Here is a 23,183-nt window from a genome sequence, read left to right on the forward strand (position 1 = left end):
GGAGATCTGAATGATGAGAAGGAACCAGCCGCACAAAGAGAAAAAGAGCGCACTTGGCAGGGGAAACAGCAAATGCAAAGGCCCTGGGGTGGAAAAGGATGACTGAAAGGAGCCAGTGTATGTGCAATGTGTGAGGACAGCATGGCAAGAAAAGATGTCCCAGAGGTGAGTAGGGGCCATATTACTTCAGAGTCTTATGGGCTGTGGTTAGGAATTTGGATTTGATGCTCAACATAACTGAAAGCTGTTGGAGGGTCTGTGGTCTGGGGCGGGGAAGGGACCTGTGTAGTGTGACCTGACTGCTCTCCTTCACTGCCCACAGTGCTGGCAACCTGGGCTCAGCATTTCCTTCTTCCCTGCCTGACCTACATCTCAAATTTCTGGAACTAGAAAGCCCATACAAGGCCTCGGGATTTCACGTCTAGATGCTCACTGAAGAAATGTGTGGGATGCACACACTACTAGCCTGCTGCAGTCTGCTCAGGCTGGTCTGTGTGCAGAAGGTCTCTGTGCTCAGTGACCACTCTTCTGGCCCCGCCCCCAGGCAGCAGAGCAAAGGCTCTGGAGCAGATGATGTGGGTTCAAATCCTGGCTCTGTCACTTATTAGCTGTGTGACCCTGGGAGATTCACGTTGCCTCTATGGGCCTCTGTTTCCTCATCTGTAAAATGATGTAAGAATAGTAACTGCTTCCTAGGGAAGTTGTGATGACTCAATGAGTGAATGTGAAGGCAACGCTTCAGCCTGGCACCTAGGAAGTGCTGCACGAAGCCTGTGGACAGGCAGTAGGTTGGTGCCTTTGACTTTGAGACTGGGGTGAGTTAATGTATGGGCAAGTACTGCAAATGCCCCAGAACCCTTAACAAAGGGCAGCTACTGCCATGGCCAGGATAGCACTGCACACCAGTGTGCCACTGGGTCCCAGTTTTTACTTTCCACCTTGAGGAATCGCCAAGACCTGTCAATCTGACCTCCTAAATCCCTCTCAAATCTGTTCCTTCTCCCACTCGCTGGCACCTCCCCAAATCAAAGCCCTGTTACTTCTCACCTAAACAATTACAAGAACCTCCTACCTGCTGCTCTTCCTCCCTCGGATCTTGCTCTCTTACGATCCAGCCTCCACAGGCCATGAGAGTCATCTTCTAGGCACACACAAGTCAGATCAGCCCTTCCCTCTGCCTCAAAACCACCAGAATAAAATGCCAGTTCCTCAACCTGGCCGACAAGGTCTCCCCAGTCTGGCCCCTGCCTCTTCTCTGCTTCACATGCGCCACTTCCTTTAGGAGCACCATTCACCAGCTGAATTGTTCCTTTGCTCTAGAATGCCATTCTCCCACCCCTGCCCTCTTTTCCACCTAGTAGAAGTCTACCCTTGCTCCTAGAGTCTCTATGACATTGTCCCAACTTCGCTTTTCCTCATGGGTTGTTCTTTCCTCCAACCCCCCCACCCCGGACTCTGTCTTCTGTCTGTTGGTGCACATGGGTTCTCCTCCCCATTAGATGGTGAGCCCTGAGGGCAGAGGAGATAGCCCTGTGAGCAGAGCAATGACATCATCTGCCATTGTGTAACCTCAGCACCCAGCTTAGCCAAATCAAGGGCTCATGAGCACAAACACTGGCAGGGCCCAGGCAGGTAACACCAAGGAGAGAAGCAGGTTGAATGGGGTTGGCTGTGAACTGAGGAACTCCCTGCCCACCCACAAGGGGCAGAACCCCTTAGTGTTAGCTAATTCATCCATTGGGACCAGATCTTAAGATTTTTTAAAAAGGTGCATTGGGAACTAACTAACATTATTTATTTATTGTATATTTATTTATTTATTTATTTGTATTTTTAGTAGAGATGGGGTTTCACCGTGTTAGCCAGGATGGTCTTGATCTCCTGACCTTGTGATCCACCCACCTTGGCCTCCCAAAGTGCTAGGATTACAGGCGTGAGCCACCGTGCCTGGCCTTTTTTATATTTTATTTTATTTTTTATTATTATACTCTAAGTTTTAGGGTACATGCGCACAACGTGCAGGTTTGTTACATAGGTATACATGTGCCTTGTTGGCTTGCTGCACCCGTCAACTAGTCATTTACATTAGGTATTTCTCCTAATGCTATCCCTCCCCCAGCCCCCACCCCCTGACAGGCCCCAGTGTGTGATGTTCCCCACCTTGTGTCCATGTGTTCTCGTTGTTCAACTCCCACCTATGTGTAAGAACATGCAGTGTTTGGTTTTCTGTCCTTGTGATAGTTTGCTTAGAATGACGGTTTCCAGCTTCATCCATGTCCCTGCAAAGGACATGAACTCATCCTTTTTTATGGCTGCATAGTATTCCATAGTGTATATGTGCCACATTTTCTTAATCCAGTCTATCATTGATGGACATTTGGGGTGGTTCCAAGTCTTTGTTATTATGAATAGTGCCACAATAAACATACGTGTGTGTGTGTCTTTATAGGAGCATGATTTATAATCCTCTGGGTATATACCCAGTAATGGGGTTGCTGGGTCAAATGGTATTTCTAGTTCTAGATCCTTGAGGAATCGTCACACTGTCTTCCACAATGGTTGAACTAATTTACATTCCCGCCAACAGTGTGAAAGCATTCCTGTTTCTCCACATCCTCTCCAGCATCTGTTGTTTCCTGGCTTTTTAATGATAGCCATTCTAACTGGTGTGAGATGGTATTTGTTTATTTATTTTTAAGCTCCACTTCTGAGTGTGGAAAACTCATTTTTTAAACCATGCAGAACAAAAAAACCTGAACTTCAGGCCACACTTGGTCTTTCAGCCTATCATTTTGCAAACTCAGAACCTTTTGTGTGTGTGTGTGTGTGTGTGGTGTGTGTGTGTGTAATGAGGGAATGAATGAATGAGTTTTTCTGGATTCAAGTTTCCTGCAGCTACTTTAAATTTCAAAGGTTTGGGGGAATTTATACGTAGTCAGTTCAGTTGCTATTTGGTTTGATTTTTTGGCGTAAGGACATGAACGTCAAAATCGAAAGTCAGTTTTTACATTTCTCTCTTTAAAAATGAAGCCCAACCTTCTTTTACTTGGTGGCTATAATAGTATTGCATTTCCTGGGTAGTTAAACTCACAGGCCTTGTGAGCAGACCTGTAACCTCAATTGTGGTGACATCCCTCTTTGAGATGTGGGTCACTCCAGAAGGAAGGGAGGGATGTGAAAGCCACAGAGACTGTTTCCATGGTGGCTGATTTGCTTAGTTTGGTAACCTCTTATAAACAAACTGTGCAGAGGATGGCAACAGCACAGTTCCCTCCAACTTCTGCCTACCTCATCCCACTTATCTTAGCCCCAAATAAAAGAGGTTGGGGGAAAGACTGAGGATTCTGAATTACAGGCATCAAGGACTCAAATTCCTTTTAGGTCCTGACTCCCTGGCCTTGGGACTCCTATAACTGGCCTTGGGCTGCAGGGGGGACTTGCCCAGAGGCCTGCTGGGTGGGAGGGAGCCAGTTGCATTTTCTGAGTGACTGGAACACCAGACCTTGAGCTGCTTGATCCCCCATTCAGGACCAAGGCACTCAGTCCCCCAGCTACCAGAGGTGTTGGTTGATGGCTCACAGTTGAGTCTCTTCTCCAAGGTAACAACCCCTTTCTTAGGGGGCAGCCTGCATCCAAGGTCTGGTCAATAGATGGGGTGGGGTGGGAGGTGGGGGAAGAAAGGCGCAGCGGCCTGGCCTCAGTTGGGGCCATCTGAAGAGCATCTCAGCTCCAGAGCTTCCCATGTTATCAACTGAGGTCTCCAGTGTGACTACATTGCATGTTAACTCCTGTCTCTGACCAATCCTGCTCCCTCACAGGTGCTGTTCTAGAAGGCAGTTCCCAACAAACCTCTTGCAGGCAAATCAGTATCTCCAAATCTGTTTCTTGGAGATGACAGCCTATGACAATCCCCTGCCTTGGCCTCTTTTCTCTCCCTTCCTTTTCTCCCTTCTTGAGCACAATCACTTCAAATGCCCCCGTGATCATCTCAGAGGATGATCCTCAACTCTTTCCCGTTGCCATGGCCACTCTCCCAGTCTGCCCGCTTGCATTTCTCAGAGCCTGGTGGACATCTTCACCTGGATACCCACTTTTCTAAGTCTCAAATTTAATATACTTAAAATAGAACCCTCTCTTGCTACCCTAATCCACTCTTCCTCCTGACTTCTGTATTTCTGTTAATGAATCCCAGGCCAGAGACCTCAGCGTCAGCTCAGGCAACCTCCTGCTCAGAAACCTTTGCATCTCCTCAATGTGAGCAGAACACACGCCCATGCTCCTTCTCTTCATACTCAAAGCCTTCCTTGTTGACTCCAATGAGGCTGATTTCCTGACAACCCTCTAATCCAGGATTTCTTAACAGTTTAATGGCTTGGACTCCATCAGGAGCCTAATGAAACTTATGGGCCTCTACTTGGAATGTTTTTACAAGCACAAAATAAAATACATAGGATTACAAAGAAAGCCAATTGCATTTAAAGTTATCTGTAAATGTCTTAAAATTTGTAACATAGTAATATGCATTTCATTATTAACACATTAAGCAACATGAGCTAGTGGCGGGTCCAGTGACTGCCATGATTTTGAAGTAGTCATGAGTGGGACAGTAATTTAAGGCACCTGCAGCAGCAGTAATGAGATATAAAAACATCTGTGGTTCTTATTAGAGACAAAGTCACAGGCTAATGCCACTGTGACGTGTGGCCTGTGTTTGTAATGGAAGGAAAGCTAACTTTCAATTACAGGTTAATGAAGATAAAGTTATAAATTTTTTCTCATTCAAGTACATGAACTCCTGGTCAAGCACTTCTGTGCTATGGGGAGTCCATACTCTAGCTCAAATTGGATAGTCACACTTCCCTGAACGAATGTCATGCATCCTACATTCATCTTGGCTGATGCTGGAAACTGGTACTTGGGCACTGGGTCAAGTTGACCTCACTCTCCACATGGACCTTCTGCCACAGGCTGGCCAGGGCTTGGGACTAAAAGCTGTGCAGAGCACTGCCTGCCCATGGGCAACCCTGGGAGGGTATCTTCTCTGGCTTTTCTCCTCTCAGTTCCCAGGCGCTGTCTGAGTGAATTTACATGTTTCCGATGGCCCAACCAAGATTACCCAGGCACTTGGCTCATGGGGTAGTGCACAGCCATCAAGCCAGTTGTAGAGCATCTAGTTGAGGATGCCTTCTCCAAGGTGCCATTTGGAGCTGTGAAGAGGCCACTACTCTGCTTGGGCCCTTCTCCTGAACCATAGACCTGGGACTCATCCAGCTCTATCCTTGCTACCAGATTCGAAATGTTCTGCAATGCATGGGACTGTCCTGTACAATGAAGAATTGTCTTACCCACAAGGGCCACGATGCCCTCAGTGAAAAACACTGCTTAGGAAGTTTATAGCTGTTTGCTTAGTGCTTCAGTAGTCCTTGGCCTGGGGTGCCAGCAACGAAGGCAGAGCGAATCTGTGGGCATTTCTCTGGACTCTTCCCAGTCCCCTCTGGCCTGAAATCCCAGTGACCTTTACATCTAGGATTGGGATTGAGGGAGCGATGTATAATATGGTGAGAACCTTCCCCCAAATCCCTCCACTGTGGTCACTGCAACTATCAGTTCCAAATCCAAGCTTTCCCAGGCATGGGACTTTGCTAGGTCAAGAGGAGCTACCTGGGCTTGACAGCTGCCACTAGGGAGGGAAAAGTTGGCAAGAAGCTGTTTTTAGTTTCCTCCAGATGTCTGCTGGCCTCGGACCCTTTGGCTCTGTCCCCCGGGAAGGACTGTCTGTCCTAGGCAGCCTCTGTTTTGCTACTGGAGCTAGGGAGTGGGTACTCCCATCTGGGGCAAGAGAATGTGCCAACTCCTACTGTGCTTTTGCGGGTGAATCATTTCCAGGTAGGAGCTGTCACGAGTCACCCTGGTGTTCACCTCCATTGCTTTCCATGAACCAGTCTAGTTTCCTAAAAATACCTGTCCCTATTTCCCAGGCCAAAATGCTCCAGGAAATTCCTGCAGCCCATGATTGTCAGAGAAGTGGCTTCTTCTGTTAGTTTGACCTGTATTCTGATGAAAGGGATTAGTCACTAATATTGCAAAAAACAATATGTGACTTTTAAATTATATCTGTTAAGAATAATGAATACTTGTATAGGGCTACTTATTATACTTTATACTTTATAAAGCACTTATATATTAGGTTGAACCATACCAAATTGCTGGCATTTAAATGCTTTGGACAGTTTCATAGGTTTCAACCTAATACATTTTCTCATTTATTCCTCACCATAATGCTGGGTAGGTATTTTTAGCCCCATTTTACAGAGTGGAGTACTAAATCTTAGAGCGATGAAATGACTTTTGACTAAGATTATATGTATATAGGAATTAGCAGGGTTGAGACTTGAACTAAGTCTGTCTGATGCCAACTCTCATGTTCCTGGTCCTCGAGGTAGGATGATTCAGCCTGGAAGACCACCGCAAGGCTTCGAGACTCCTAGACTATCCTCAGGAATCCCCTGGCTGGTTTCACTTGTCACCTTTTCTTAGTGGGAGAGATCAGCAGGTGCATAGATGCCTGCAAGTAGAAGGCTCTAAAGTGATGAGGTGACAAGTTCTAGTTTTAAGGCTTTGGGAGCCCTGAGGAGGTACAACAAAGACAATACCTGAAGCATGTTAATTCATCCATGCATTTATCCACCCAAGAGAATGCTTCTGGTAGCTCCCATGTATGTGCCAGGCTCTGCACTAGGTGCTAAGTTAGTGCAGAGCCTAGGCTGCCAACATTCAGGGAAGAGGCTTAATCAGCAGGGCTTCTACCCTTTGGCCCGCCTCAGGAGGGGGCTGAAGCAGTGGAGGCTGGGGTGAGATCACCATGTGCACAGGACTTAGATTTCCTGTGACACTGCTGTGTCTTCCTAGTCCAGGCATGATTTGGGAGGTCACAGCTTGTGTGACCAAGCAGAAAGAAGCTGGGCTGTTGTCTGGTGCTTCAGGAGTCTGATACCACCGAGAGTTTCGAGGCTGCAGGGCTGGAGGAGGCAGCAGTAGGAAGGGAAAAGGAATGCTGCTGTTCCACTCCTCTGCAATGCAATGGGGAAGCTGGTGGGTGGGGCCGATTAAAAAGAGCTCCCTCCCAGGCAGCCACAGGAGGAAATTCCTTTCTCCTACAGCCTAGCTGCTCTGAACCCTTGGCTCCACCATGGGGTTGGGTCTTGTAGCTGGACAGCTTGGGGAGAAAAGGCTGGGGGAGGGCTGGTTTAGAACTTAGGCAGTGGGCATGAGACCGCCACCTTTGTCCAGGGACAGCATGTTGTCCTGTGGGAGCTAATCACATTTCTCAGCTTCTTGTCAACCCAGGGGCCAAGCCCCCAAGCCTGCTGTGGAGTCCAAATGCTTCTCAAACCTGGCCTGACTCAGGCCAGGGCAAAACTGGCTGCCTCACCTGTCCCCAGTGCTCTCCAGCCACCTGCCTCCTCCCACTCTGCCGACACCCATCCAGGCACCAACCCCGAGCTCAAACCCTGATGTCTCCTTGCAGGATGCAATTAAGCCCATGCTTACCATTCCAGGCTTTAAGCTGTGCCGCCATGACTGTCACCACTGCTGCCCAGGAGCACAGTGGCTCTGGGACCACACAGTTAAGAACTCACAGTTGAGTAAGCCACAATGTGGGTTCTGCACACCACACACTCCCCAGCCATAGTGGTAGGGATTTCCTCAGAGCCCCATTGCCACACACTCTGCTTTTGAAAAAAAAGGAAACAGGCATTGGGTTTTGAGTGTGATGAGAAGCTGTGAACAGAGGCGCCTCTGAAAGCAAAGAAAGGGGAACCTGTGACAGACCTCAGATAATCACCTCCTGAGCACCCAGGCTCTTTCTATATCTCTGTGGCCATGCTACAGCTCATGGAAAGGCCAGAGCCATTTGTACAGCAATGTGCCACATAACAGCATGTAAGTTAATGCAGCAGTCCCCAACCTTTTTGGCACTAGGGACTGGTTTTGTGGAAGACATTTTTTTCCACGGACTTGGGTGGGGGCATGGATTCAGGATGAAACTGCTCCACCTCAGATCATCAGGCATTAGTTAGATTCTTATAAGGAGCACGCAACTGAGATCCCTCACATGCGCAGCTCACAGTAGGGTTCGTGCCCCTATGAGAATCTAATGCCACTGCTGATCTGACAGGAGGTGGAGCTCAGGTGATAATGCTCGCTAGCCTGCCGCTCACCTCCTGCTGTGTGACCCAGTTCTTAACAGGTCATGGACTGGTATGGGTCCGTAGCCCAGGGGTTGAGGACCCCTGGGTTAATGGACTGCATATATGACAACCGCATATATGACGGTGGCCCCATTAGATGATACCATAGTTTTGCTCTATCTTTTCTAGGTTTAAGTATGTTTAGATACACAAATAAGTACCATTGTGTTACAACTGCCTGTAGTATTCAGCACAGTCACATGCTGTACCGGTTTGTAGCCTTGGAGCCATAGGCTGTACCATATAGCCTAGGTGTGTAGCAGGCTACACTATCTAGGTTTGTGTAAGTATACTCTATGATGTTTGCACAATGAGGAAATCACCTAATGACACATTTCTCTCACAGTGTATCCCCATTGTGAAGCGAGGCCTGACTGTACTTGGCTCGGCTGTTCTGGTCTGCACTCAACCAGAATACCTTGAGTTTATTGGAGTCCACAAACCAAGACCCTGAGAAGCTTCATGAGCTGCCTTGAGTGGCGAAGTTGAGGATTTTGTCCTCAATGTCTGACCTTCTAATCCATCCCTACCAACCACAGAGACACACAGCTCAGGTGACGTTTTGAACCTCTCTGCCTGCTCAACCTCCACTGTTCAATACAGTAGCCAGAAGCTACATGTGGCTCTTAAGCTCTTGCAATTGTCAGTCTGAACTGAAATGTGCTGGATGTGTAAAACATACACCGGATTTCAAAGATTGAATATGAAACAAAGAACATAAAGTATCCCATTAATAATTTTTAATATTGATTACATTGTAAGACACTATTTTTGATATATTGGAGTAAATAAAATATATTATTAAAATTAATTTTGCCTTTTTCTTTTACTTTTTAAATGTGGCTACTAGAAATGGGGATACTGGTGGCTGGGCGCAGTGGCTTACGCCTGTAATCTCAGAACTTTGGGAGGCCCAGGCAGGCGGATCATGTGGTCAGGAGTTCGAGATCAGATTGACCAATATGGTGAAACCCCATCTCTACTAAAAATACAAAAAAAAAAAAAAAATCAGCCAGGTGTGGTGGTGGGGGCCTGTAATCCCAGCTACTCAGGAGGCTGAGGCAGGAGAATTGCTTGAACCCGGGAGGCAGAGGTTGCAGAGAGCCGAGAATGCACCACTGCACTTCAGCCTAGGTGACAGAGCAAGACTGTGTCCAAAAAAAAAAAAAAAAAAAAAGGCCGGTGAGGAGGGGGATACTGGTGCCAGAATTGGCAAATAGATGAATGAAATAAAATAGTCCAAAACAAACTTATGTATATATGAGCATTTAGGGTATAATAAAGGTGGCATTTCAAATCAGCTGGGGAGGGGAATGTAGCTACTACGACAAAATTCAAAATTCTGTAAGTGGCTGGCATTTGTGCCCACATTATATTACTATAGGATAGTGTGGTGCTAGACTTTCTATTTTACCTAAATGTCCATTAACAAGGGATGGGTTCCACACATCATGGTGCATCCACACAAGGGGATGATATGCAGCCATTAAGAAGAATGAAGGAGATCTCTTTGAGTAGAAATGAGAAAACTGCAGAGTTATTGGTACGTTGAAAAAAATGGGCAAGGAATGGGCCAGTATGTATTGTATCATCTCATTTGTGTGTCAGAAGCACACAGATGCTTATACATGCACGGAACAAGTTTGCAAGGACACACAAATAACTGTTACTCTTGATGATTTTGACATGTATGTTTCACTTGAAACTCTTCAGTACTATTTGAAACTTTAACAGCAAGCATGTCATTTCATAATAACAAACCATTAAATATATTATTTTCATATATTTAAAAATAACATATCATAACAGCTTACATAAAACTATTAAAATAAATAAAATAAAAATTAAAAATCAAAGTTTCTATTATTCAATTCATAGCTTTACTACGATTCCTCCACTTGTAAACACCCCTCTCAACTTCCTCTTTCTTATTCCTCCCTTTCTGTCCTATTCTTTCCAACCTTCTCTTTCCTCTCTCCTTCAAAACCCACAAGGGTCTATGAATGAGGAGCCATTCCACTTCTGTTGGCTTCCCTTGCTCAGCTGCTACCTCTGTCTTTCTGCCAAGGAAGAGCCTGAGGAAGGGCACCATGTTAGGTACTGCTCGATTCCAGACACAATAACCAAAGATGGCCGCATCAGCTCTATCAACTGTGGAGAAAGAGATCTACCTAGTAGAAATACATCTTACCATTTCTTCCTAGCAATTTTGCCACATTCATGTTAAGAGAGGGCTACACAGAAGAGAGGACAATAACTCAGTAAACTGTGTCTGTGTGTTTTTTTCTTTCCTGGTCCAAGGGTGGGTGGAGGCAGGGTAAATGCAGGAGGCATTGAAGAGAAGGTTTGGTCCATGTTTGGGAAACCAATTTAATTGCCACCTGCAGTTAAAAATCACTAAGAGGGTTTAAGTGTTTTGAAAAGAGAACTATAGTGGTTGGAGAAAGGAAAAAAGCTCTCCAGCTTCTGAGAAACAGGTATAACAAGAGATGTGTTTGCTCCAGGGCAGATGGGAACCTCAGTCCTTAGAGTTTAATTGAGAGAGGAAGAAAGACAAGAGGTCTCAGCAGACTGTCAAGCAGATAATAGCTTCTGAAGGGTGGGCCTGCAAGAACTGAGAAATGAAAGACCTGTTGATGTGTGTAGGGGACAAGTGGTGTGGGAAAATACCAAATTTTCTTTAACACTCCTTCTCAATGCAAATGGAATAAATTCTTTCGAATAAAGAAGGGTTTTGAATGTCTATTGGAACTTTTTTGTTTATCACAGAAAGACTTTCCCCTCCCCGCTCTTCCCCAAAAAGTTAAGGACCCAGCAGTGCAATAAGTAGCAACAACACCAGACGGGAAGTCAGGAGACAGCTGTGGTCTTGAATTTGCAGAATATGACAACAAATGGTATGTGTGAAATTCCCCTGGAAGCTGTAAAGCATAGTTAACTGCTAAGTGTGGTTAACTGTTATGAAGCTTAAGTTTGTCTGTGGCCCTTCCCATCTCCTCCCCTTTTGGGCCCTCTTCTCTTCCAACCTGTTGGAACAAAAACTACTGGGCCTAAGGTTTGAAAGGAATCCAATTCAAAGAACATATATTGGTTCCAGAGAAGATCACCTAGACTGAAGAACGTTTTCAGCATCCTAAGTTAATGGTAACTCAGCTATTTTAAAAGTAATATCCCATTCAGAAATTGGAGGGCTAGGAAGAGATTTGTTAAGTGATACAAAATTACAGCTGGGGAGGAGGAAAAAGTTCTAGTGTTCTATGCCATTGTAGGATGACTATAGTTAAAAATCATGTATCATTGCTAGGCATGGTGGCATGTGCCTGTAGTCCCAGCTACTTGGGAGGCTGAGGCAGGATGATTGCGTGAGCCCGGGAGTTTGAGTCCAGCTTGGGCAACACAGCAAGACCCAGTCTCTAAAAGAAAAAAAAAATTAAAAAACCCAAATGATATATATAGTTTCAAATAGCTAGAAGAAGGATACTGAATGTTCCCAACAGAAAGAAATGATAAATGTTTGAGATAATGGGTATGCTAATTACCCTGATCTGATCACTATACATGATCTGTATCAAAACATACTATGTACACCATGAATGTGTACAAAGAATTACATTTGTCATTTTTAAACAACTTAAAAATTGGAAGCAATGTACCTTTAAGAGGAATTCTGCACTCACATAAGCTAGAATGCCATATATTATCCTACACGAAAGGAAATGTTTAAGTACTAAATGCTTTTTTCAAATTAAGTCTAGCAAGTTGATTTTTGGGCTGAAGGACTGACATCATACTGCTCTACAGAGGCAAGATAAGGAGAAATGGACCCTCCATACATTATACTCAGCAGCCTTGGGATTGGTTTTGTGGGCTCCAGTGGCCCAAGTCCTGGGGACACAGTTAGCTAAAGTATCTCCTGCCTCTCTCTCACTCCCAAAAGTTAGTCTGTCACCAAGTTCTGTTGATTCTACTTCCCAAATCTATCCAGGATTTGGCCATTTCTTACCATCAGCACTGCCACCACCCTAGACCAAGCCACTATTTTTTTTTTTTGGAATCAATTTTTTATTTTTGTAAAATAATTCTATTCTTCATCAGCAAACATATAAAGTTGTAATATGTGGTTCTTTTTTTATTATTATACTTTAAGTTCTAGGGTACATGTGCATAATGTGCAGGTTTGTTACATATGTATACTTGTGCCATGTTGGTGTGCTGCACCCATCAACTCGTCAGCACCCATCAACTCATCCTTTACATCAGGTATAACTCCCAATGCAATCCCTCCCCCCTCCCCCCTCCCCATAATAGGCCCCGTGTGTGATGTTCCCCTTCCCGAGTCCAAGTGATCTCATTGTTCAGTTCCCACCTATAAGTGAAAACATGCGGTGTTTGGTTTTCTGTTCTTGCGATAGTTTGCTGAGAATGATGGTTTCCAGCTGCATCCATGTCCCTACAAAGGACACAAACTCATCCTTTTTTATGGCTGCATAGCCAAGCCACTATTGCAGGCAGAAGTCTCCTAAGTGGCCTCCCAGCCCCCTCTCCTGCCCTCTGGCTCTAAGCAGCAGCCACAGTCAGCTTTTAAAAGAGCAGCCCTACTGCATCTCCCTTCTGCTTGGACCTTGGATGAGGAGACCTTTGGCTAATATCTGTCTACCCCTCTGGGCTGAAAGCTCAGGGTGCCAGCAGGAACCCTGTCTGTTTTGATCACCACTGTAAGCTCAGACCTGGCCTCACGCCTGGCATGTAGTAGATACCTATTTGTTGAATGAAGGAATGGATTTTAGCTGTGCACATTCGTACAGTGCTTTAAAGGTAACAAAAACTTCATTTGATGCTCAGAATAACCCTGTCATAACCCTGTGTTATTGCTATCATTTTGCAGATGAGAAAATTGAGGCTCAGAGCATTGCCAAGGTTAGCAGAGTTAATTCAGGTCTATGGGGGTCAAAAGCCCATGCCTTTCTGGCTAAACCCCTCAGGGAGCTACAGGAGTGTGGAGGGGGCATGGAGTTCAGAGGCACTTTGATATTTCTTGACTGTATAAGGGGCCACTTTACTCAGACCTTCAGGGCCCTAGAGGCAAGTCCTGTGGGGATTCCCTGCCAACCAGCAAGGGAGGACAATGGATTCTAAATCAGGCTTTCCTGGATGACTACTCTAACTACAGTGACCTTATTTTCTGAATCTCAAATCAGAATTCTTGGTCTGACAAGCAGAATAAAATACTTGAAACTGGGACTTTTCTGGAAAATCCAGGGCACGGAGTTGTTGTACCTATACCACATGGCAGCTACATAATAGGCACTTCTCGGCAAATTCTGACCCAGACACCTTGGTCTACCACATCTCAAGAAGATTTCTTTTAAAAAACAAAAGCTGCTTTCTGGGCCTCACCCCAAATTCTTTCCATCTACGTTTCTTGTTTGTTCGTTAAATTACTTCCCTTGCTTGCTCTTATCTTTCCTGTTTACAGCTTTCTTCTTGGTCTGCCTGAAAGACCTTCTAGGTCCTGCTTGCTGATGGATGCTATAAGTGATTGAGAGAAATTATAAGCAAAACTGCTTGGGGACCACAGCAACAGGGGCCATGGCAACAGGGGCCAAGCACTGAGAGACAGCCCTTCCTGGTTTCTGTTTTAGACCAAGTGGTGCTGATAAGGCCTGATGGTCCCATTGTGTCTGCTAATCAGGCAACACTGTTAGCAGAAGGCATTATGGCAAAAATTCTGGTTCCAGAAAGAGCTTTGCAATGCTGTTGCTTTACTGCACCCTGCATTGCAACGGTGGGCTCATGGTAAAGAGCATTGCCAAATCCAGGGCTGAATCTAAAATTTGCCCCAATTACTCCTCACATGTGGCTCAAGTATACTTAGAGCTCCATGATGGACAGGCAGGCAGGTCCCAGTGTTAGGGTGACAATTGCAAAAGTTTGGTTGTCATTCTCTTGGGCCTGGAAGTCGAGAATCATAAGGTTACTCAAGCAATACATCCTAAGGATTTATACTGACGTATGGGACAGAAGGGGCTTTTGGTGAATTGGGGTGCAAAGTCTCTTCCCATGGAGGTTATCTATCTCTCTGATGTACTAGGTGCCCTTGAACAAAAGGGTGGGCTCTGGAGGGGCTGTGAATCTGCCCTGCCTTTTTCTTGTCTTTGTTTTTTTTAGATGACGAACTCTTTCAAGCATATGGGAAAATATTAGGAACAAATTCATTTCCCTTTATTTGCCCCATAACATTTCCCTAAAGAAAGAAAATATTACAGCTTGAGCTGAAGCCCCCTGCATGTTTTGAAATGTGCTATGTATGTGCTCATAAACAATAAACTACACAGTATGGGTTGTATGTTCTTAAGCTACAGCTTATTCCATCAAATTGTACCTATCATTCTTTGCCATCATGAACATTCACGGCATATATGCCATTGTTCACCTGTCTCAGAGTTTCTCTAGGGTAAAGACCTAGGAGTGCAATAACCGAGGTAAAGGGTGGTGTATAACTATTTATACACTGTTGGATGCAGTAACTGCACTTTCATAAAGCTATACTAGGGCTGGGCACAGTGGCTCACACTGGCAATCCCAGAATTTTGGGAGGCCAAGGCAGGCAGATCACCTGAGGTCAGGAGTTCGAGACCAGCCTGGCCAACATGGCTAGGTTAGATGGCCTGTTTCAGGTTGCAAGAACAACCTGAAAGAGACGGTGAAACCCTGTCTCTATTAAAAATACAAAAATTAGCCAGGCGTGGTGGAGCACGCCTGTAATCCCAGCTACCAGGTGGCTGAGGCAGGAGAATCACTTGAACCCAGGAGGTAGAGGCTACAGTGAGCTGACATCATGCCACTGCACTCCAGCCTGGGCAACAGAGTAAGACTAGGTCTCAAAAAATTAAATAAATAAATAAATAAATAAATAAAGCTATACTAGGGGAATATTCACACACACGCACACATATAAGTCCAAGGATGTTCATTGCTCCATTGCTAGTAATAAGGTGAAAATGGAAGCATCCTCAACATCCATCAACGGAAGGTGAGGCAGACAACCTGTGGGCCACCCACCCTATAGCATACCCTGGACTTTGGAAGGAAGCAGGCCCTTTCTCACCCATCTCCTTGACTCCTGGATTGAAGAAATAATGTTGCTCACAGCACAAGGCCAGGTATTCAGGAAATGAATGGTAACTGCTGGTGTATTGGATGGAGATACCCTGACTACTGCCACGTGGGGACCTGGCCAAGGTTCTACATCTGCAGAGAAACCATCTTTCCTGGCAACAAATTCCAATATATCTGGGGAAATAGTCCAGAGAATAGATTAGAACTCAGGTTGTAGACCCATCATAAGGAGACAGACTTTATAAATATTTGAAAGCAATATTAGCAAATTGATGAGATGGCTTGCCTTGTCTCAAAGCTAATTGAACAAGAGAAATAAAAGTCTTTTTCTTTTAGTTGTGAACATCGAGAAGTAGACGTATTTGTGGTACCTGGCTGTGTGTTGACTTGAGAAGTCCAAACTTATCTCTAGAAACACAAGCACACTTGCATTTACTAGGAGCTTAGCAGACACAAGTCAGGAAGTTTAACTTGAAAAATGACGTGAATCATCTCAACAGATAATACTTCTTGAATGTCTTTATGCATTAGGCACTGAGGTGGGTGCTTTGCATTCTTTGTCTGGACTAGTTTTCATAACAACACTGCAAGGGAGATACTATACACCTCATTTTATTGGTAAGGAAATGGAGAGGTCAAGAAACTTGCCCAAGGTCACCATGGTTAGTGATAGTCAGGATTTGAACTCAGATCTGTTTGGTTACAAAGCCTGTGTTCTTCTCAATACTGCACTTTGGAGACAGAGTACTAACCCAGTTAATGAATTTGCTGAATTTGGCCTTAAGCCTAATATATGAAAGAGGAATCCGACAATGTTCTCCATGCCTCCCCACTCACAGCTTCCTTCTGAACAGAGTTGACATATGGATTCCTCAATCTTGGATCACTATTTACTCATTCAGTAAATATTTTGTTGAGTGGCTACTCTGTGCCAGGCACTCTTCTTTAGGTCACAAATGGACACACCAGATAGTCTGGGCCTGAGTCAAGGGTAGCCATCTTTCAGTTGGGTCTGAGGGTGCCCAGAAGTCTATGAAGTGCTCTGCACTGAGGACTCAGGCTGATAAGAATGTTCCAGAGGGTGGAGTGACCAATTGATCCAATAAGAACCCCTCTCTTGGGGAATGTGTATGTGACAGATACCTACAGAGGAGCATAGGCAGTGAGGCGGCCCAGAACCCAGCAGAAGCCCAGGGAGACAGCAGTAGCAGAGCCATGGGGAATGGGGAAAGCAAAGTTGTGGGGAGCGGTCTTGTTCAGCACTCCTGAGACATCAGTTGTGAAGAGCAGTGGCTGCCAGGGAGGGGCTCACTTATACATTAATACTTACACTCATGTCCCATCACCCAAGGAAACAGAAGCACACCTTTGTTCTTGTAACCTGAAACAGGCCATCTAACTTACAGCTCTTGGAAACTCAGACCATGAAGGGCTGTGCTTCACAAGGCACAAGCTTGCACTTCTGAACCTGGCTCTTGAGTTCTGTATTTGGACTTCTTGGTGCGCGTGTGTGTGTGCGTTCATGTGTGCATGCGTGTGGGGACAGTGAATTAAAATACATTTTGCTGGACGTCCCCCTCTGCCAGCAAACTGGCATCCAATCCAGGCTTCTTGGTCCCGGCTTGTGATCAAGAAATGATTCTGCATGAAGCTGAAAGAGGTAGTAAGGATCAAAGAATCTTTTTGACACCTAGACTTGCATCACGTGGATTGTGGATCATGGGCATCCTGGAGTGCTGCTAGACACCTAAGGTCTTGGGGACACAACACTTGTGGGCTACATCCACTGCTGGGCTGTTGTGAGAGCCTCAACCATACTCATGGGGAACAAGTGGAAAATCTCTGCCTTCCCTGACCACACTCCAACCCACCACCTCAGGTTCTATCCTGTTCTCAAGCACACATTTGAAAGGCTTATCATATGCTGTGATGGGGAGAGAGATTATGGAGGAACAGGCACTCCTATACACAGCTAGTGGGAGGGTCAGCTGAAACAACTTCTTTGGAGGGCAGTTTGGCATTAACTGTCAAAAAATTTTAATGCACATTTCTGTTTACCCAACAATTCCACTTCTAGGGATTTCCAGTATAGATTTAGTGCACATGAAGATACATGAACAGAGAATACATGAACATTGGAGTACTATGTGTAATAGCAAAATACTGGCAACAACTCCAATAGAACACAGGTCAGATAAATTGTGGTTCAGCCATATAATGGAATTCTCCGCAGCCATTAAGAAGAATTATGTAGCTAAGATATGTACTGATATGGAATGTTCTCCAAGATACAATGTCAGGTGAAAAAAGCAAGGTGCGGAATGTTGTGTATAGTATGTCATCAGTTACATTAAAAATCTTTCTCTATCTTTCTTCCCCACCCCTTCTCCATACACACACACACACACACACTCACACATATTGTATATGCACAGGTCATTTTGGAATGATACCAGAAACTGGTATCTGTGCTCGCCTCTTTTTTTTTTTTTTTTTTTTTTTTTGAGATGGAGTCTCGCTCTGTCGCCCAGGCTGGAGTGCAGTGGCCGGATCTCAGCTCACTGCAAGCTCCGCCTCCCGGGTTACGCCATTCTTCTGCCTCAGCCTCCCGAGTAGCTGGGACTACAGGCGCCCGCCACCTCGCCCGGCTAGTTTTTTGTATTTTTTAGTAGAGACGGGGTTTCACCGTATTAGCCAGGATAGTCTCGATCTCCTGACCTCGTGATCTACCCGTCTCGGCCTCCCAAAGTGCTGGGATGACAGGCTTGAGCCACCGCGCCCGGCCCTGTGCTTGCCTCTTGATGGGGGAGCTGTTAAAGTGGGGATGGGGGGTTAGGGGTAGGCAGGAAAATTACTTTTTTCACAAAATAGTCTTTTACACTGTTGAATTTCTTTCCACAAACATATAGTACTTAAAAAATGTAACAGTAATAAGCAAAAGCAAAATTAATTGCAGAATTCCTCATCAATAGGGGATTGGTTAAATAAATTGTGGTATAGTCTTAGTAAGGAATACTACACAGCTATTGAAAAGAAGATATATTCTGCCATAGAAAGATGTCCATAGACATATTAAGTTTTAAAAATCAAGGCTCTGTGTAAAATATATAAAGAATTTCATTTATGTAAAAAGATATGGCTGGGCACGGTGGCTCATGCCTGTAATCCCAGCACTTTGGGAGGCTGAGGCAGGAGGATCGCCTGAGCTCAGGAGTTTGACATCAACCTAAGCAACATGGTGAAATCCTGTCTCTACAAAAAATACAAAAAATTAGCCGGGTGAGGTGGCCTGTGCCTGTGGTCCCAGCTACTTGGGAGGCTGATGTGGGAGGATCACTGGAGCCTGTGAAATTCGGGGCTGCAGTGAGCCATGATTGCACCACTGCACTCCAGCCTGGGTGACAGAGCAAGACCTAGTCTCAAACAAAACAAAGCAAAACAAAAAACAAACAAAAAAAACCCCAGAAAACAACAACGACAAAAACAAGATATAACTACACACACACATGCAGGCATATGCATAGGAAAAGTTCTGGGATGATATACACCCCCTGTTAATGTGCGTAGTCTTCGAAAAAGACTAGAATTAGTCAAGTTAAAGGTGGACTTTCATTTTTACCCTAAATATTTGTTGATTCACTTTAGATTATTTTTTCTACAATGAATTCACATTTTATTTTACAATAAAACACACAAATGATAAATTACAGGCAGGATAACAAGTCCCACTCTTAGAGGGACCTGCATTCTAAAACTTGGTTTCCCTCTACACTCCTCCATCCCTGATCCCCCAGTGGCTTCTTAGAGCAGACAGACCCAGCTCCCAAGCCTGGCACTGGAGGTCTCAGTGCTCCGGGTGCATCTCACCTTTTCTCCCACTGCCCCTTCCCACTTTCCTCTGGAAAGGCCACTGGGATGCCTCCCCAGCCCCAAGCAGGTGTTCATCTTTTTTCACTTATTCAATTTGCTTCCCCTGTGCTCTGTGCACCTAGATACTGCTTCCTCCCCACCCCATCCCTAGTTTATTGAACTTCCTTTCACTCATGCTATACGACCCAGTCACCTCCTGCAAGCCCTCTGGAATCCTCTTGCCCATTAGCGAGTGAGTATCCCAGGGACTCATTCTGAGCTTGGGAAGCTGCCTTGTGACATTCTTATTGGGCTACCTTGTATTGTTAGTTAACTTCCACAGTGAGTATCACTCTTTTGTTTACGAAGCACTTTCACAACTATTACTTTCTTTCTTTTTTTTTTTTTAACAAATCCTCCTGTCCATTTCACGAGGTAGGCAAGGCAAGTATTGACATTATTATTCTCATTTCATTGATGAGGAAACTGAGGGGTAGGGAGGCTTCTTGTTCAAGGTGACACAAGTAGAAAGTGATTTAGAGGAACCTAGATCTTCCTAACTAGTCTAGGACACCTGCTTTTGTTCCCCCAGTCAGAATATAAGTCCCTGGAGGACAGGAAATGTGTTTTCAATGACTTTGTGCACAATAAAGGGGCAAAGGGAAAGTCATCAGCATTCTGACGGCAAGCTTACAAAGAGGACAGGACAATCAGCCAACTGAAGGGTATGTAGTGAGGACTTGCCAAACGCTTAGGTCAGGGCTGCATGCTGGAGGGAGACAAAGGCCATCTTCATGTGAGGCCAACGCACAATGAATTAGGACACAATCAAATATGTAATGAAGGTGATTTGAGGTGGTACCCAGAGGAACTTTTTCCTTTCTTTATTATTATTATTATTATTTGAAACAAGGTCTCCCTGTTACCCAGGCTGGAGAGCAGTGGTGAAATCACAGATTACTGCAGCCTGGTCAGTCTGGTGGTGATGGACAGTCTGGTGGTATGGACTGAAGTAGGCTTGATAAGGGGCTCCAGAAAATGTCACCAAGGTGCTAATGCCCAGAAGAGTCAGGCCTTGAAGCCAAAGTCAAGGCCATTTCACGGAGACCCACGTGAAAATTGTGCTTTGTCATGTATTATTTAAGTTGTTAAGAAAAATTATCTAAAACTTGACAACAAGGCAAAAAATATCACTGATACCCTTTCAGGAACATGTGAGAGCACCATCCATGCAGCTGTTTGACTTACAATTCCCTATTGATTAAGTCCCAGACTCAGTCAAGTTAAAAGTTAACTTGTAGAAGATGGGTAAGTTGCAAATGATTTTTGTCTGATAGAAATGAAAATTAATTCTGTCTGGTAGAAAAGGCGGCCACAAAGGTTACCATTTTATTACCCTGTAGAACTCACCAGTTTTTGTGTTTGCTTTTGTTTTGAGACGGAGTTTCGCTCTTGTTACCCAGCTGGAGTGCAATGGCACGATCTCAGTTTACCTCAACCTCCACCTCCCACGTTCAAGCAATTCTCCTGCCTCAGCCACCCGAGTAGCTGGGATTACAGGCATGCGCCACCACGCCCAGCTACTTTTTGTATTTTTAGTAGAGATGGGGTTTCTCCATGTTGGTCAGGCTGGTCTCAAATTCCTGACCTCAGGTGATCTGCCTGCCTCAGCCTCCCAAAGTGCTGGGATTACAGGAGTGAGCCACCGCACCCGGCCAGAACTAACCAGTTTTGTATCCAGCTTTTTTTGTTTGTTTGTTTGTTTCTCGAGATGGAGTCTTGCTCTGTCATCCAGGCTGGAGTTCAATGGCATGATCTTGGCTCATTGCAACCTCCGCCTCCTGGGTTCAAACGATTCTCCTGCCTCAGCCTCCCGAGTAGCTGGGATTACAGGTGCATGCCACCACGCCCGGATAATTTTTTGTATTTTTAGTAGAGATGGGGTTTCACCATGTTGGCCAGGCTGGTCCTGAACTCCTGACCTCGTGATCCGCCCGCCTCGGCCTCCCAAAGTGCTGGGATTACAGGTGTGAGCCACCAAGCCCGGCCCCAACTTTTAAATCTTATTCCAGCATTTTTGTGAAGTCTCTCATACCTTTTTAAAACTACTTTGTTGCAGTAAAATATATGTAAGATACAATTTGCCCTTTTAAGTGTACAATTCAATGGCATGAAACGTATTCACAATGTTGTACAACCATTACCACTATCGATTTCCAAAATGTTTCATCACCCCAGACACACTGTAACTGATAAGCAGTAATTTCCTATTTCTCCCTCTCCTAGGCCCTGGTAACTTCTAGTCTACTTTCTGCCTCTATGAATTGGTCTGGTCTACATGTTTCATGTAAGTGGAATCAGACAATATTTGTTTTTTTGTGTTTGGCTTTTTTCGGTTAGCATAATGTCTTCGAGACTAAACTACACTGTAGCATGTGTCAGAACTTCATTCCTTTTTTGGTTGAATAATATTCCACTTATGGATATCCCACATTATATTTCTCTACTCATCTGCCGATGGACATCTGGGTTGTTTCACCTTTCAGCTATTGTGAATAATGTCTCACTGCAGGTCAGACCCCAGGCTGGGATGACCCCCAGCCCAGCCTTCCTTCATAGCCCAGGCCCACTCATAGCCCAGTGCTATGATGTTCAGCAATTGAACAAACCTATTCAAGTCTCTGTTTTCACTTCTTTTGGTATATACCTAGAAGTGGAACTGATAGGTTATATGGTAATTCTATGTTTAACTTTTTTAGGTAAGTATATGTTTAACTCTCGTATCTTATTTAAAAAATCAGCTTTACTGTAATGAGTTAAATAAATATTTGACATGTGATCACTATACATTTGAATGAGAGTCATGTTTTTACCCCTTTGAAAATTACATCTTGATAAGGGTGGTTTATTTACCTTGCTTTTTCTTTTTTTGAGATGGAATTTCACTCTGTCTCCCAGGCTGGAGTCCAGTGGCATGATCTCGGCTCACTGCAACCTCTGCCTCCCAGGTTCAAGTGATTCTCCTGCCTCGGCCTCCCAAGTAGCTGGGATTACAGGCACCTGCCACCACACCCAGGTAATTTTTGCATTTTTAGTAGAGACAGGGTTTTGCTATGTTGGCCAGGCTGGTCTTGAACTCCTGACCTCAAGTGATCTGCCTGCCTTGGCCTCCCAAAGTGCTGGGATTATAGGCATAAGCCACCACGCCCGGCCTACCTTGTAATCTTTAAAGCAGAAAGCTGACCCCTGCGCCTCCCTGTGACCCGCATTACTTACTGCAGCTCCCTATAAGGAAGTATGAGAAATGAGGGCCCCCTTGTTTAACCAATGAGGCCAGCAAGATACTTTGGTAGATCCAAAGAGAAAGGAAATTTTAACTAGGGTCCTGTGGTAGTGATGGGAAATGAAGTCATGTGAGGGCTACAGAACATGTGTATCTTTATTATTGCCGGGAACATATGAAGATGGAACATCTTTCTCCTCTGAAACATAAAACAACTGTTGGTTCTCTACAGCATGATGACTTCTGCTAAAAAAGCTCTAGAGAAAAGCTTTGCTTTAGGTGAACTCTGGTATCAGGCAGACCACAAGGAGGCCCATTGGGAGAGGTGCTAGAATTCTTTTTGTTCAGCCTCAAAATTTGCCTTCATTGGCATCTGACAGGGAAGGAGGCCTTGAGGAATCTTTCAGGCAGGGAAGGAAGAGAAAAAAAGGACTTGGCCTGGAGTTTGAGGAGGAGGGTGGGCACAAAGGTGGGGGAGAGTGCACAGCGTATGGGTGGCAGGGAGGGAATAGGGAGCAGCTGCTCCGCCTGGGACCCAACTCCTCAAAGGGGATTTTTAGTTGCCTCTGTGTGGTCTTTTCTTCAAACTATACTCCCTGCCACCAAAAAAAAAAAAAAAATCTCTCTAGAGCAGTGATCATACAGAAAATCAGAGGTGTTCTTGGTCTCATACATTTTTA

The 23,183-nt window shown here is 45.0% G+C and overlaps 2 protein-coding genes across 2 annotated transcripts in view; both read right to left on the bottom strand.

The window, feature by feature from the left end:
- NHSL2 (NHS like 2) overlaps positions 1-7,695 on the bottom strand; it is a 39,486-nt gene extending 31,791 nt beyond the window's left edge. Inside the window, 1 exon segment of the mRNA XM_033201094.1 lies at positions 7,552-7,695. The gene's annotated coding sequence lies outside the window, so the exon portion shown is untranslated.
- The window catches only part of LOC117077414 (NHS-like protein 2), a 55,853-nt gene that overhangs the window by 26,840 nt on the left and 5,830 nt on the right, over positions 1-23,183 (bottom strand). The gene's annotated exons all lie outside the window — the stretch shown is intronic.

This window comes from Trachypithecus francoisi, unplaced genomic scaffold (genome assembly GCF_009764315.1).
Source record: "Trachypithecus francoisi isolate TF-2019V2 unplaced genomic scaffold, Tfra_2.0 Lachesis_group6, whole genome shotgun sequence".
Taxonomy (NCBI): domain Eukaryota; kingdom Metazoa; phylum Chordata; class Mammalia; order Primates; family Cercopithecidae; genus Trachypithecus; species Trachypithecus francoisi.